Genomic DNA, 14,208 nt, shown 5'->3' with positions numbered 1-14,208 from the left:
ACCTTGCGTTACTCCCTTCTGTTTCTTTACATCGTCTCTCCCTTTAGAGAGTGTTCTATCTTTTCAAACCATCGAGCTAAGGAAGAACCCCCTCAAACTCCTCCATTCCCTCGAAATGCAACCCACCTAACACCTCACATATTTGGAACACGAAAAAGTCTACGGGCTCCAAACACCTTCGCTGAATAGAAACGGCCGTTCATTCCCAACACTCTCGCCAAGAATGCCCATAGAAATGCAAATGGTATCAGGAAATGGGATTTTCCATTTTTATTGGGTGCCAGGATACTTATCGGAAAGATCGCTGCACTTTTCTTTTCTCCCAATATCGATGGTGGGATAACCACAAACTTTTGGTTGTAGGGAAAGGACAGGGGGGCGGGGGGTGCGATCTCAAGACATACACAAATGCAGATGTGGACAAACGTGCGCGTATGCACACAAAAAACCGTACACACACACACCTACATATATATGTGTGATCGTATATATATATATATATATATATATATATATATATATATATATATATATATATTACAGTATGTATATATTAACTTTATCAGGTACACAATCGTTGTGTGCATTCTACGGATACTAACAGGACCTCATTCAAACTGGATAGGATCGAGTAACTTTTTATGAATAAATATCTCCACTAGATGCCACCAGTTTGAATGAGGTCCTGTTAGTAATATATATATATATATATATATATATATATATATATATATATATATATATATATATATATATATATATATATATATATATGTGTGTGTGTTATCCCATGGGTTCCATTTCACTTTACATCGAGCATGGCGTGTGGTTTGATATAGATTTGTAAAACCAAAAAACTTAATATTTTATTTACATACATAATACATTGATTACTTATGTAGACCACTAACTTATTAGTTAATAATCATATTTACGCGATAAATGTCTTTATCGCGTAAAATTCTACCAGCTGTCGAAAACTGAAGCATTGATGAACCCCTGTCAATGCATAACTGCAATGGCGCAACATATCCCAGAGCATGCCTCTGTTCACGGTCTATAATCTGGAATTATCCTTCTTCCATTCTGAATCCTGGAATGTAAAATCGAGAAATGTCTCAATTTCGGTCGAACGAAGTCGCTGAATATTTCATTCAACTTGGGATACAGCTCTGAATTGGTTAACACTGCGTTTCATTCACTGTAGAACACAAATTTCGTCAGTTAGATGTGAGCAGTGATGGATTAAAGGTTGTTCAGTTATTATAACTGAAAATAGGTCAAATGTATTAGTACTTTCTAATAATGATATTTTATAAACACGTAATATTTCGTTACTCCAGTACCTAGAAAAGCAATGCCAATAATGCTATTTTATGTACCTAGAAAAGCAATGCTAATGCTGCTATTTTATAAACAAGTAATATTTCGTCACTCCAGTATTTAGAAAAGCAATCTTTATACATATAACTGTGCCTTTTTGATTTTAATATCAAACAATAATCCAACTTTATCCGGCTATAAATATGTTCGCTTGGTTTTCCTATGATAGATTTATTTCCTTGTTTAGTGCAATGTAAATTTGACAGCGTTTCTTTACGTTAATTGTTTATTTCTTTGCCTCTGCATAAATAAACACAGGAAAATTTTATTGCGATGAAACTGTCAGATGCAATGGTAAAAACAAGTTGAAGAATAACAGGTTAGAAATTGCGGAATACCAGAGGCTATTTGTGAGCATGTTAATATATTCTGGGACAAGCCTGAGTAAGAAAACTACTGTGCCGGCTTTGTCTGTCCGTCCGCACTTTTTCTTTCCGCCCTCAAATCTTAAAAGCTACTGAGGCTAGAGAGCTGCAAATTGATATGTTGATCATCCACCCTCCAATCATCAAACATACCAAATTGCAGTTCTTTCACCTCAGTAGTTTTTATTTTATTTAAGGTTAAACTTAGCCATAATCGTGCTTTTGGCAACGATTTAGGACAGGCCACCACCGGCCCGTGGTTAAATTTCATGGGCCGAGTTTCATACAGCATTATACCGAGACCACCAAAAGATAGATATATTTTCGGTGGCCTTGATTATACGCTGTACAGAAAACTCGATTGCTCCGTAGAAACTTCGGCGCATTTTTATACTTGTTTTTAAATTTAGGTTAAGACATATTACCCTAAAAAATGATAGCCTTATGATTTTATTTTCCTGGGAGAAATGTTTTTGTCTTTCAGCTACCGTTTCTTATTGTCTAATGATTCATGCTCTCAAGGGAAAGTCTGTTACTCTTTTTTCCTGGCACACATTCACATTAAAGATAAGCAGATCTCAAAAAAAAAATGAAATAAAATAAAAATGAATAAATAAATCCAATCCAACCAGTTGGCTTTTCTTGTGTCGATATTATGTCCACTTTGTGTTTTGTTTTACCAGTAGGCCTAATTTATTTTTAAAAATTTTGATATTGTTCATCAACGTACTTCTGACTTGAAAAGGTCAGTTTGTAATATCAGATTAATAGAATCCATAATCAAAAATCATCTTTTTTTGGCATCGATACCTTGGCCGCGGAATCACTAGAATTTAGAATTCGGTCAGTCAGGTCTAGATGTTTTAGGTTTGTGATTGCCTTGTGTTTGAGCATGTAAGTCTTGATGATCGTTCATGGTCACCATCAAGGAGAAAATTTTCCAAGTTCCGTTTTATCATGAGCTCTGATAAGGGAAGATTGCATCAGCTTATAAGAGTCATCTCAAGCTCTGCTCGTTTCCCTCTTCTTTAGCAACTTGCCTGAACACTTTCCACCAAATAGCCACAATTTTTCAGAGTAGGTAAGCAAAAGATAAGTTAATCACATTCAGGATCATGTGATGTCATCTCAGTAAAGGTGCAGGGCCACTATTTAACACCAACATAGAAAAAACAACCATTGTTTAAATTGGTACAGATCTCATCGAGAAGATGATAGACACATAAAAAAACCTATTCTAGTGACACTGACTCCAGTCCGTTTCGTATCAAATGGTCAATCTTTCTTATGCTAGCATAGTAAAACCTGAGGAGAATTTTATTCTTACTTATTCAGGAGCCATGCGTCTCAGCATGATTGCCTTGATCGAACTGCCTTCCTTGTTATGGCTCGTAAAGTTGTATGGCCCTTGACCAGTTGTCGTTTGTTGCTTACTTAATAATGAAGTTAGGATGCTTTGCATATCAAACCCACAGAATTCTTGTCTTCCTATACTTCCATGATCTTTTTGTAATGAATCACGAATAGCAGGCAACCATTTTTATCTAATATTTATCTTCCAGGTCAGTCAGAATTTTGTTTCATTACAGTCCGCACCTTGAACTTGCTTTGTAATCATTTGATTAAGTTTCTTTAAAAAGATCTGTAACTTTTTCTTTATTTTAAATTTTCTTTATTTGCATAAGAAAGTCATGTCTCATTTCAACACCCAGTAGCATTGATGAGCCCCCAGAATTCCACAAAGAAAACTCGGACAGCTGCAATAAAATGCAAAATTTAATAATATAAAAGCAAAAGTTAAACGGGAACAGCACGTTGCAAGGATAAACAGAAGGATTCTACTGGATGAAAATGGCCCTCTCATCTTTTTCTCTCTTCCTCATCCTTCCTCATTTTTTTTCTCCTTATCCTCATCCTCATCCTCTTTTTATTTCCTTTGGGTATACAGTCACTGAAGCTCGGCGATGATATTTCAGCTGTCTTTTCTTTGTGGCTTCTTCCGAAAACGGGGCTTATTTACCTCCTCAATCATACTCTTTCCTCCCTTTCGATTTTCTTCTCAATATCGCTGGTCTTTCCAGGGAAATAATTTGAAGTCGCAGAGTTTTTCTTATTAGATATAGGATATATATCATGTTTCAGTATCATTCATGTAAATTATATATAATATGTATATATACATATATATAATATATATATATATATATCGCATTTAAATGGTAACTTTAAATTGTTTACATTTATGCAGAATATAACTATGCCTGTGCTTTGAATGTCGGGGAAATTTCAAGGAAAATAATAAATGCTTCAAGCGACACACTCCCTTATTTATATGCAGCCATTGGCTTTTGAGTAATATTGGGGCCGGTTCATTTTTGGATGCTTTGACAGGATACCATTTGCATGTAAGCCTCCATGACTAAAGGTTGGGAAACTTATTTCCCGAATCATTCTTTTTTTTTTCCTTTCGACCAAAATAAAATTATTGCATTGTTTGTGAGTGTGTGTGTGTGTGTGTGCGCGCGTGTGAGTGTGCGCGTGTGTGTGTGTGTATTTACCTGTATGCTTCTGTGAACGTGAATTAATTTCTAATGTAGGTTATAATTGATTTTTAGATATTTTCCAATTTTGCAATACTAAATTCATATTACCATGAGAGTTGATGAGTCTCTCTCTCTCTCTCTCTCTCTCTCTCTCTCTCTCTCTCTCTCTCTCTCTCCCTCTCTCTCTCTCTCTCTCTCTCTCTCTGTTGCTATCTTTAAATTCAATTTTTCTCATAAAAGTTGTTATTCATATTTGATAATTTTCTGTTCCTTCCATCGCCTGCTTTCCTTATACCTCACAGTATTATGATATCGGTTCCTTAATAGCAACCTTCTGCCTTTTCACTTAAACCCATTTCTCCTTTTCATGTAGTGATTCGGGTCAGGGAAGGCTTTAGTGGACCGTAATTGTGGTTTGAAAAGGATAGTAATAAAGGTTTTCAAAAGGATATTTGGGCTGGTGCTCTCCTAATCTTTCGGTCGGGACTTTCACCATCGACTGTAATAAACGATTTAGAAAAACAATGAAGAAAGTTACCTTCGTGTAAAATTACTTGGAGCAAAGAAGTAAAATCACGAATCATAAGATGCCTATTATATGCATTGTGTTAATGGTATAAGGAAAATCAGATAAAGAAGCGTTGTGATATAAAAGAACTGAATACCAGTTGGCACCTGTAAGCTTGTAATACGATCACATTAGTGATTTGTATCACAGTCAAAAGTGTCACTACGTTGGAGAAAAGCTGTTGCAGTTTCTACGGTGACAAATGGGAGTTGGTAGCTATAGCGCAAATTTGGATAAAAAAAAAAAAACATACTTGCTGCTGTATTATCAATTTCATATCAACGAAAGCAATCAAAATGGCACCCGCTCAACTTCGATACAGTAGTGCAAGCAAGTAAATGATACATTATATTCGACTGTTTATGGTAACGCAGAACAAGTCCACCAGTTAAGTAAAACAATTTCTATTTCACATGGAATGATATCCAACCTCAAGGTATATGTTTTAAATTAATACAGTATAAGTCGACCAGACTCTCCCCAAAGCAAACTATATATCCTATGCAGGGTTTTTGGCACTGTTCCATCTCCTATACCTGTTACAGTAAGGTTGCTGTTTAGTGAAAATTGACAAAATTGTCACAATTTAGATCGTGTATGTTGCTAATAAGTCGTTTTCATGGTCGTTATGATAAAGCTATAATGGACTTGTGGTACGAGAGAGAGAGAGGGAGAATTTAAAAGAATTTCACTTTTATCATGAAGCAAGAAAATAACAAGATACATTTAGAGGCATGTGTAAAAAATAAATTTGATGAAAATACTACGTGAAATTGCATCTAATGAAAATTGCTCCAGCGAGATCAGTAAACATTAATCAAGCGAATTTATATAATTTGTCATAGCAAAAACTGAAATGCCTCTCCTTCGGAATAATTAATATAGGTACATACTTTGCTGTGAGCATTAGACAAAACTGGACGCTTCAAGTAATCAAAGTAATGACAACATAATTGGCGGGGACTCCTTTAATATATTTCTTAGGTAACAGCCCCCTGCTGAGTCAATCATGCAACTGGAATCGGATTTCGTGCGGAATTTTCTCCGTTTATATCATTAAATCCTGAGGTCTTGCACGCGACCAACACGTTTCCTAAAAATTCGTGTTTCAGCTTCTTGGCGGTGACCGGCCCTCCTATTCTCACTGTGCAAAGTTGTTTTGTTTTCGAGAAAAAACAAGATACGCACTCGAAACATTGCGTCGGTTCGAAGGTTCATGTTGGTCAGCTGATCGGCTAGGTAAACACGTACATACATACACACATACATAAATGTATGTGCGTGTCTGTGTGTATATAATATATATATATATATATATATATATATATATATATATATATATATATATATATATATATATATATATATATTGTATGTATTATGCATATACATATATTAGTGATTATGAAGAACCGATAAGAAAAAAATTAATGACCATATTATTGCTTTTAATCATTTGCACATATAATACATCTCACGGTTACCTGCTCGTATACCTTTGACGCATAAAAGTAAACTCAAGAGAACTCTGATTATTTTTGGTAAGAAAACCCGTTGTATTGACAACAATTTCACAAAAAAAAAATCAATACAGCGACAAAATTCAGGAATATTGTTAACATCAAACTTTTTTTGTAATAGAGATATTTCGGCGAAATTCGAAAAACTGCACTTCCTAAAAGTTGGGATATGCAATGAGCCTACTTAATCAACTTTGTTAATGATGCAGTATAGTTGCCTAATTTGTATATTCTGATTTGGTAGTGGACGTAATCCTACCATTGGATTTTCAAACTGCGTGCTCTTTAGGATTTGCAAATTAGAGGTATTAATTGTTGTTGATTCCATCTAATTCAGTGAACAGATTTATTTTAGTTAATAATTACTGAATGACTGTTAGAGTTTTACAACGATCTTATTATGGGTTATTATTGCATGTAATGTTTTGATTGATGGCTTTAAAGAACTAAATTACGTTCTCTGCACATCCATTCTAGGTTTTGAGTGTGTGAAAAGAGATAATGTGCCTTTGTTTTTCATTCACTTTTTGTTTATAATGAAGTAGTTTTGACAAGAAAATTTTACTAATCTTCCCATTCACTCGTGTGGCGGATTCCTTGAAAATTTCAGCGTCAGCAAGTTGTGCAGTATATCGTTCCCTCTAGAATATATTACTTTTTTTTCAGAACTTCAGAGGAGAATTTATACAAAATCAAACCTCACTTGCCTCTGTAATATCCTTGTGCACCATTGATACCTAGTCAAAGAGAACTCTACGTTATTTTGATTTACTCTGTCACAGTCGATGCATTTACATCTTAAGACTCTCCATACTTATTTTTTTATTATCTCTTTGGGGAACCAGTGGGTCTTCTCTCTTTCCAAAGTATTCTTCATTATCGGTTGTGATATTCTCTCCACTATCAAAGTTGCTACTCGTCATGTCCATCGCAGCTTTTGTGGAGCTTTAGGAAGTTTGTAAAAAATGGTTATCGTATTATGATACTATCTTTTAGTTCATACTTAGTCAACTTCTTGAGGACCCTTCATCTATATCGGCCACGGGTCCAGCTCTCCATTTTAAATATCATTCGTCTTTACCACATATGTGTAGGTGCAGCTGAAACATTTACTAGTTACTCACCCTAACATCGTATATGGTGCAAATACTGGCTATGCAACAAAGTATATTATCAGAATAATTACTTCCTTCCTTTCCGAATGTTTATTTTTCAAAATTAAAAGTGCCCATTAAATCATCAACGATTTTACAGATGGGAATAAAACCTGTCAAAATACATGCCATATTTAAAGCTGACAGATGTGCCACTGTTCTTAGTATCATCCCTCCAAAATTAATAATAATAGAGCCCCTATGGCTGAACACATTAGAGGAAAGCTGTCAAAATGTATTCACCACAACGAATAAGTTAATAGGTTGCTCAGCAGCTCATTGTATCCGTAAATAAAATAATAGTAAACCAACTGTGCCAAATCAGATAAGGGGAAGGCTGACAAAATATGTTTGCCGCAACACACAACTTGACAGTTACGCAGTTGTTTACTGTTTTCCTGACACAATACGAATAAGAGTCCCCACGCCGAAGGTTGAAGACCTGAACACAGAGGTGATGTTATCAAGAGCGGATATTGCCTCGCTTGGTTCTAAATTGGCTGTAGATTTGAGTTGGGTACTTATTGGATGATACCGCAGGGAGATTAGTTAAAGCATGTTGTTAAAGTGTCGTGTTCATTTTGATTTATAGGAAGAAATGTGTTGAGGACTACTACTACTAATTATTATAATAACAGTGGTAATAATAATAACAATTCCAACCGTGTCTTCTCTGACGAACAGATATTACATTTACAGTTTTCCTAAGCTTACTGTGAATCATATAAAGATATAAACAAATAAATTTTTTGGGATGATGCACAAGGTGATGCCACTTTACAAGAACTGTATTCCAAACAGACCCTTTGACTGGACCCTGGCCCATATGAGTATGGTTAATTATATGGTCACACATCAGGGTTAATACACCCATTTAGACAAATAGTATTAATTTTTTATTAACTTACTGATAAACGTATCCATCTTTGTAACAAATGTGCCAAATCTCTGTTACTGGAAGCTTGAATTTCAAGTCAATGGCCCCTTTGGGCTTGTTTCATACGAATGCGGTTCATCTTCTTAATAATATAGTAATAATAATATTCGACAAATATAACGATGAAGGTTCGTCGCCAAGAGAGATTTAGCATAAAATAATATAGCACTATTCTCTTTTCAAATGAAAATGAGAGCGACGAATATCGATTAGGTCTAGGCTGTAATGCTTTTGGTTTCGTCTTATCACCATGCGTGCAATTTTCTCATCATTAAATATAAGTGGGTACCTTTAAAAGCTTGTCACTCGTTCGTTAATAGCGAAGAAATGGGAATAGTACCTGTGAGCGCTTTATAGAACCATATTGATTCTCTCTCTCTCTCTCTCTCTCTCTCTCTCTCTCTCTCTCTCTCTCTCTCTCTCGATATATATTATATATGTATGTATGTACATGTATATATGAATTATACATACACACACATTATATATATATATATATATATATATATATATATATATACTGTATATATATATATATATATATATATATATATATATATATATAGTTATCCAGCAAACAGGTTTATATTGCTTACACCTTATGAGAGATAATCACCTTAAATCTCAAAGGTATTTAACCTACATTGCAGACACACAGGGATTTCGAAACCGTCAAAATAATCAAATGGGATGCATGAAGGCGTGCAGTTGCTTTCATAGATAACAGTCATGGCTAAGGAAATCACGCAACTTAAGGCAAAATTGCATATAAGTGTTTCCGTTTATATCTTTAAATGCTGACTTCTTGCACGCCATCAACCAGTTTCCTAACATTTACATTTTAGCGTCCGTCTGATTAAGAAAACACACGAATGGGTGAATGGAATGAAAATAAGATTCGGGGTTGACAATATCGTGGATTGGAGATATTTTGCTTTCGTTGAATTCAATTGTTTTAGTCAGAGAGACAATATCGAACTGTTGTTACATAATAATTCCTTAAAAGGCATGGACAGTTATTGCTGTGTTTGTCTTGAGTAGGTATGTGCAGTTTTACACTGGTAAGGGGGCACAGATTAACCCATGAATTACATTCCACGTTTATCATGAAGATGGCTGTGAGAATAACACAGCACATGAGATCAATTATCTTGTCTACGTTCAAATTTGCTGCTGCGTGTCATGATCACAATAAACATTGTGTGAGTAAGAGAAGTTAGAATTTCAAGACCCATGAAAAATTAAGCGTGAAGGTTTTTGCACAGTCAGGAAATAAATGGTGTATCTATAATCACATCACGATTTACGTGTTGTCTTTGTCGAAGGAAACAGCGTTAACATCATTCTGGAAATAAATATAAATCAGTTTATTAAAAGGGGTCTGCGTGTTAATTACGATGGAAATTGAGACGTTAGCGAAAAAACCATGTATAATGGTTGCCAGTTTGCTGAATAAGGGTAGAGGTGCTTGAAGTAAATTGAAATCTTTTATATGTTACAGTCAAACTGTGGAATGAGTCATTTCGTGAAATGACTGAAATTTCAGGCAGATAGCGAAATGCACTTAGGGGACATTTGATCCCCCCAGGAGCTAGTACTAAACACGGCGAAACAGTGTCACCTACACTGTTTCGCCGGGTTTAGTACTAGTCCCTGGGGGGTCAAATGTATTTCGCCGTGTTTAGTACTAGCTCCTGGGGGGATCAAATGTCCCCTAAGTGCATTTCGCTATCTGCCTGAAATTTCAGTCATTTCACGAAATGACTGATTTCACAGTTTGACTGTAACATATACACGATCCGTTGAGGCTGACGTTACTGAAGAACAGGTTAATTTTCCTTTGAAATGTAAAGCTTTTCAAGAATTGAAAGCAGAAGTAAATATAAACAAGAATAAATGGAAGCCAGAGTAATAAAGTAAGCTTCTTGAAACTATTTTAGATAACTCACAGGCTTCCTGATTATTCCTTTTCCAAATATGGTTATTCATCATCTGCACAGATGAATATACGAATGAGGAATTATTGTTGCCTTTTTTATAATTGAAGCCGTCCTTTTTATAGATACTGCTTATTAAAGAATAGATTGTAATAGATTGGATATCCGATAAACGACCCAGTTATCACGTCCAACGTGAATTCGCTCTAGAACTTCGTAAGTGTAGGTTTGATCACATTTCCACGTAATTCACTTCCAAAATATGGAATTCTCTACGCGAACTCTTCTGTGTTTCCTTAATCCTTTTGCTTACCTGATTCTAAGAAATTGTTGTGCTTTATGTAAGTATTTTACGAGATGAGTCTGGAAACACATTGTTATTGATGCAACCGAAGTTGGTTTGGGCAGCCAAGCCATTGTTGGTCATTTAACAGTAGAGAAAAACTTGAAAATCTCCTATTCCTTTTTATTCATCTCTGTTTTCTGTAAAACTATTGTGCCGGCTTTGTCTGTCCGTCCGCACTTTTTCTGTCCTCCCTCAGATCTTAAAGACTACTGAGGCTAGAGGGCTGCAAATTGGTATGTTGATCATCCACCCTCCAATCATCAAACACGCGAAATTGCAGCCCTCTAGCCTAAGTAGTTTTTGTTTTATTTAAGGTTAAAGTTAGCCATAATCGTGCATCTGGCACTATATAGAACAGGCCACCACCGGCCCGTTGTTAAAGTGTCATGGGCCGCGGCTCATACAATATTATACGGAGACCACCGAAAAATAGATCTATTTTCGGTGGCCCTGATTATACGCTATACAGAAAACTCGATTGTGCCGAAGAAATTTCGGCCCATTTTTTACTTGTTTTCTTTCACACCAGCCAAAGAGCTGGTGTTGTAAAATTTCCCTTTATGCAAAGAAAATATCGATACACCAACCTGTCGAAGTTGTTAACGTAATAATTAAACTGGTAGTTCTCTTGCAATGGAATTAGTAACAGTAAGAGCATAAACATCTAATTTAAATTTAATCATTAAATATATCGCGTGGGTAAGTCGAACTGTCGCTGTTTTGACTTCGAGCACGTCGCTGTCCCTCCCAAACTCGTGTCTTGTGGTGATGTCAGGGATTGGATTGGCGGAGGGTGTTGTTGGTGGGGAGGGGGTGGGGACATTAATTAATGTGACGGTTACCAACCAGTCGTGGTGGAGCTAACGTTGTCTTGTGGACGAGCCTAGTTTCTTACAATTACCAGCGCGTTTTGTGAACACAATTATAAATAGTTTCTCCTTTCAGGCCTGTCCAAATATGCTGCCAAAGCTGACGGAAAACGAGGTTTACTTCAATTCATTCCCCAGTATACGTCAGAGTCGTAAGTATTATTGTACGATGCCTCGCTGCCTTTCCGTCATTATATTAAAAGAAAATAATATTAAAAGAAAATCGTGTATTTCACTTCTTAGTGAGGTGTGTTTTAGATCAGGTTGCGGAATGTAAGTTTCACTACATACTCATTCATTAGCTCTGCGTGTTTCTATAAAATGCCCAATAGGATAAAATAAACTAGTCACTCTTATGCCAAATTTGACGAATTTGCATACTGTAGTACCCTTGTTCAAGTTAACCCTCCCCCCTCCCCCCCGAAAAAGTCATTTCTGAAGGAAGTGAAGCAGGTCAATATTCAAGGCTATTGAAACGGAGATTCTTTTCTTGGCTTTAATAATACTTCCAGTAGAAGGATATTATTGTGTACAGTGTGCCCTGAGTATTAGTACACTCATTACTAAATGTTCACAGTAGCATTCCATCGGATAGCTTGCTGCCTTTACGATGCATTTGTCGCTTAGGTCGTCATATCAGGAAGTTCGAGAGTGCATGCAAGATGAAAGTCAACGGTGCAGTGCTTGTAGGCGAGAAATTAACCATCTATTTTTTTCTCTCGTTATTTTTTGTTTTTTAGTATTGAATTGTTCTTTTACACATATCAAACGACAAAGGATAAGAAATAAAAGATTACCCGCAATATCTCAACATTTTGGATAGATTTTCCGTCGTACACAAAATCCCCCTTTTTTCTCAGACTTTCAGTGTCCATCTAACATATCCACAGGTGCTAATCGTATTGCCTTAATGAACGACATCATTGATATTGTTTTGATGTATATGTTATTCATACAGAATCACGTCCGCCTAGATTTTAATCCTAAAATGTTTCGGTGAACAAGGATCATTTGCTGCCTGGGAAATTAGAAAATGGCGATTTAATGATCGCAGCATTATAATCCTGTGCACTGGTGGCAATGTCAGCAACAGCAGTTATTCGCTAAATAAGAACCCGGTGTTGCGTTAACTCTTCGTCGAGACTGACTAATCAAGAGATGAAATGCTGAAAGCTTTAAAACATGGTCATATCATTTGATCAACCGAGTAGATTGTTTCCAAATTCATATTCCGTTGATTAACAGGCTTTCCCAATACGGTGGGATTGTTAACCATCGGTGATTGCTCGTGATGTACAGATTAATCCAATTTAACCATCTAACTCGTTTTTAAAGTGAGCTCACCGTTGGTTTTTGTTGTATTGATTGAGGTATTCAAATACGGCTATAAATTTATAGATCGTTTTGTGCATTAGGTGTGCGTGAAACTGACGGATTAAGTAAATATCATTATTGAAATCTCACAATTTCCTGATTGCCCTGCTTGCATGCACTCGACAAGAAGCACTCGTCCTTTTGCAATAGATGAAATTAATTGTGAAACGCTTTAAATAACGTTAGTTAGTGAGAACGTTAGTGCCTCTGGCGCTCTCTCCGATACCTGACATAGTAACTCAACAAAAAAGTTTTTACACTTTAAGATCATTTATGGTTTCCTGATATTCATTGTATTCTTTAAGGCTTATGCATGATTTTTAAGGAGACCTGTTTGTTTATTTAACAAGCAGCTAAAATACTGATCACATATCCTTTTTGTCTGCAAGGACATTGATCTGGGATCTGTTCTAATGCATAGATTCATAAATGTATGAATTGATATGTTCAGGCAACCAACTTGAAATTCATATAGTAACATAATTCAGTTTACGATGAACGACGTTATCATTGTCATTATTTTCATTACTCGTTCTTGCTGACGGGTTTGTTTGTATCTTCATACTTTTGCTCGCGGATGTACGCGTCGCCATTATGACTGCGACATGCAGAAGTACGTGCAAATACTGCATCTTACGTGCAGTCCCACTTTTGATTTTAAGGCTTAGGTGTATCAGGGGACCCAACTTCCCAACCCTGCTCCCTCCTATGCAACGTTTGCATTCGTGTGTGTTCGCATGTTCCAGAGATCTGACTAAGATGAAATAAATATTTCCCTCTTACAAACCCTTAATAAGTAAACCACCTCCACAGCTGCCAGTCAGTCTGAGAGAGAGAGAGAGAGAGAGAGAGAGAGAGAGAGAGAGAGAGAGAGACTCATCCCGTATAAATTAAGTCTTTTACGAGTATGCACTATTGTTCTGTTTCCATTATTTCTATACAGAAAATTTCCATGGGAATACTGTACCACCCCAAAACCCTCTCAAGTAACACATTCGTGTGATCATTGCATTGTGGGAAGAGCGACTATACTAGTCTGCATATCCCCTCTGGCATTTTGGTCATATCACACAGAATCCGGTGCGCTAGCTGCCTATATTGTCCAGCCAGTAGACATCTTTTTTTTTTCGTACATTTGATGATACACCTCAGCCTTTCTGCCGTCTGGTTGTCTGTGCTCTAATAGGAAAACGGATTAGAAGCATTAGATAT

At 36.1% G+C, this 14,208-nt stretch overlaps 1 long non-coding RNA gene across 4 annotated transcripts in view; it reads left to right on the top strand.

The window, feature by feature from the left end:
• LOC136848616 (uncharacterized) overlaps window positions 1-14,208 on the top strand; it is a 423,332-nt gene that overhangs the window by 272,269 nt on the left and 136,855 nt on the right. For all 4 annotated transcript variants that reach the window (XR_010856069.1, XR_010856068.1, XR_010856066.1 and 1 more), the window contains exon 9: window positions 11,699-11,774. This is a non-coding gene — a long non-coding RNA (uncharacterized lncRNA). The remainder of the gene's footprint in view (window positions 1-11,698; window positions 11,775-14,208) is intronic.

The sequence above is a fragment of the Macrobrachium rosenbergii genome, chromosome 19 (assembly GCF_040412425.1).
Source record: "Macrobrachium rosenbergii isolate ZJJX-2024 chromosome 19, ASM4041242v1, whole genome shotgun sequence".
Classification (NCBI taxonomy): Eukaryota; Metazoa; Arthropoda; class Malacostraca; order Decapoda; family Palaemonidae; genus Macrobrachium; species Macrobrachium rosenbergii.
Note: the sequence above shows the minus strand (reverse complement) of the source record. Positions and strands in the feature narration are given on the sequence as shown.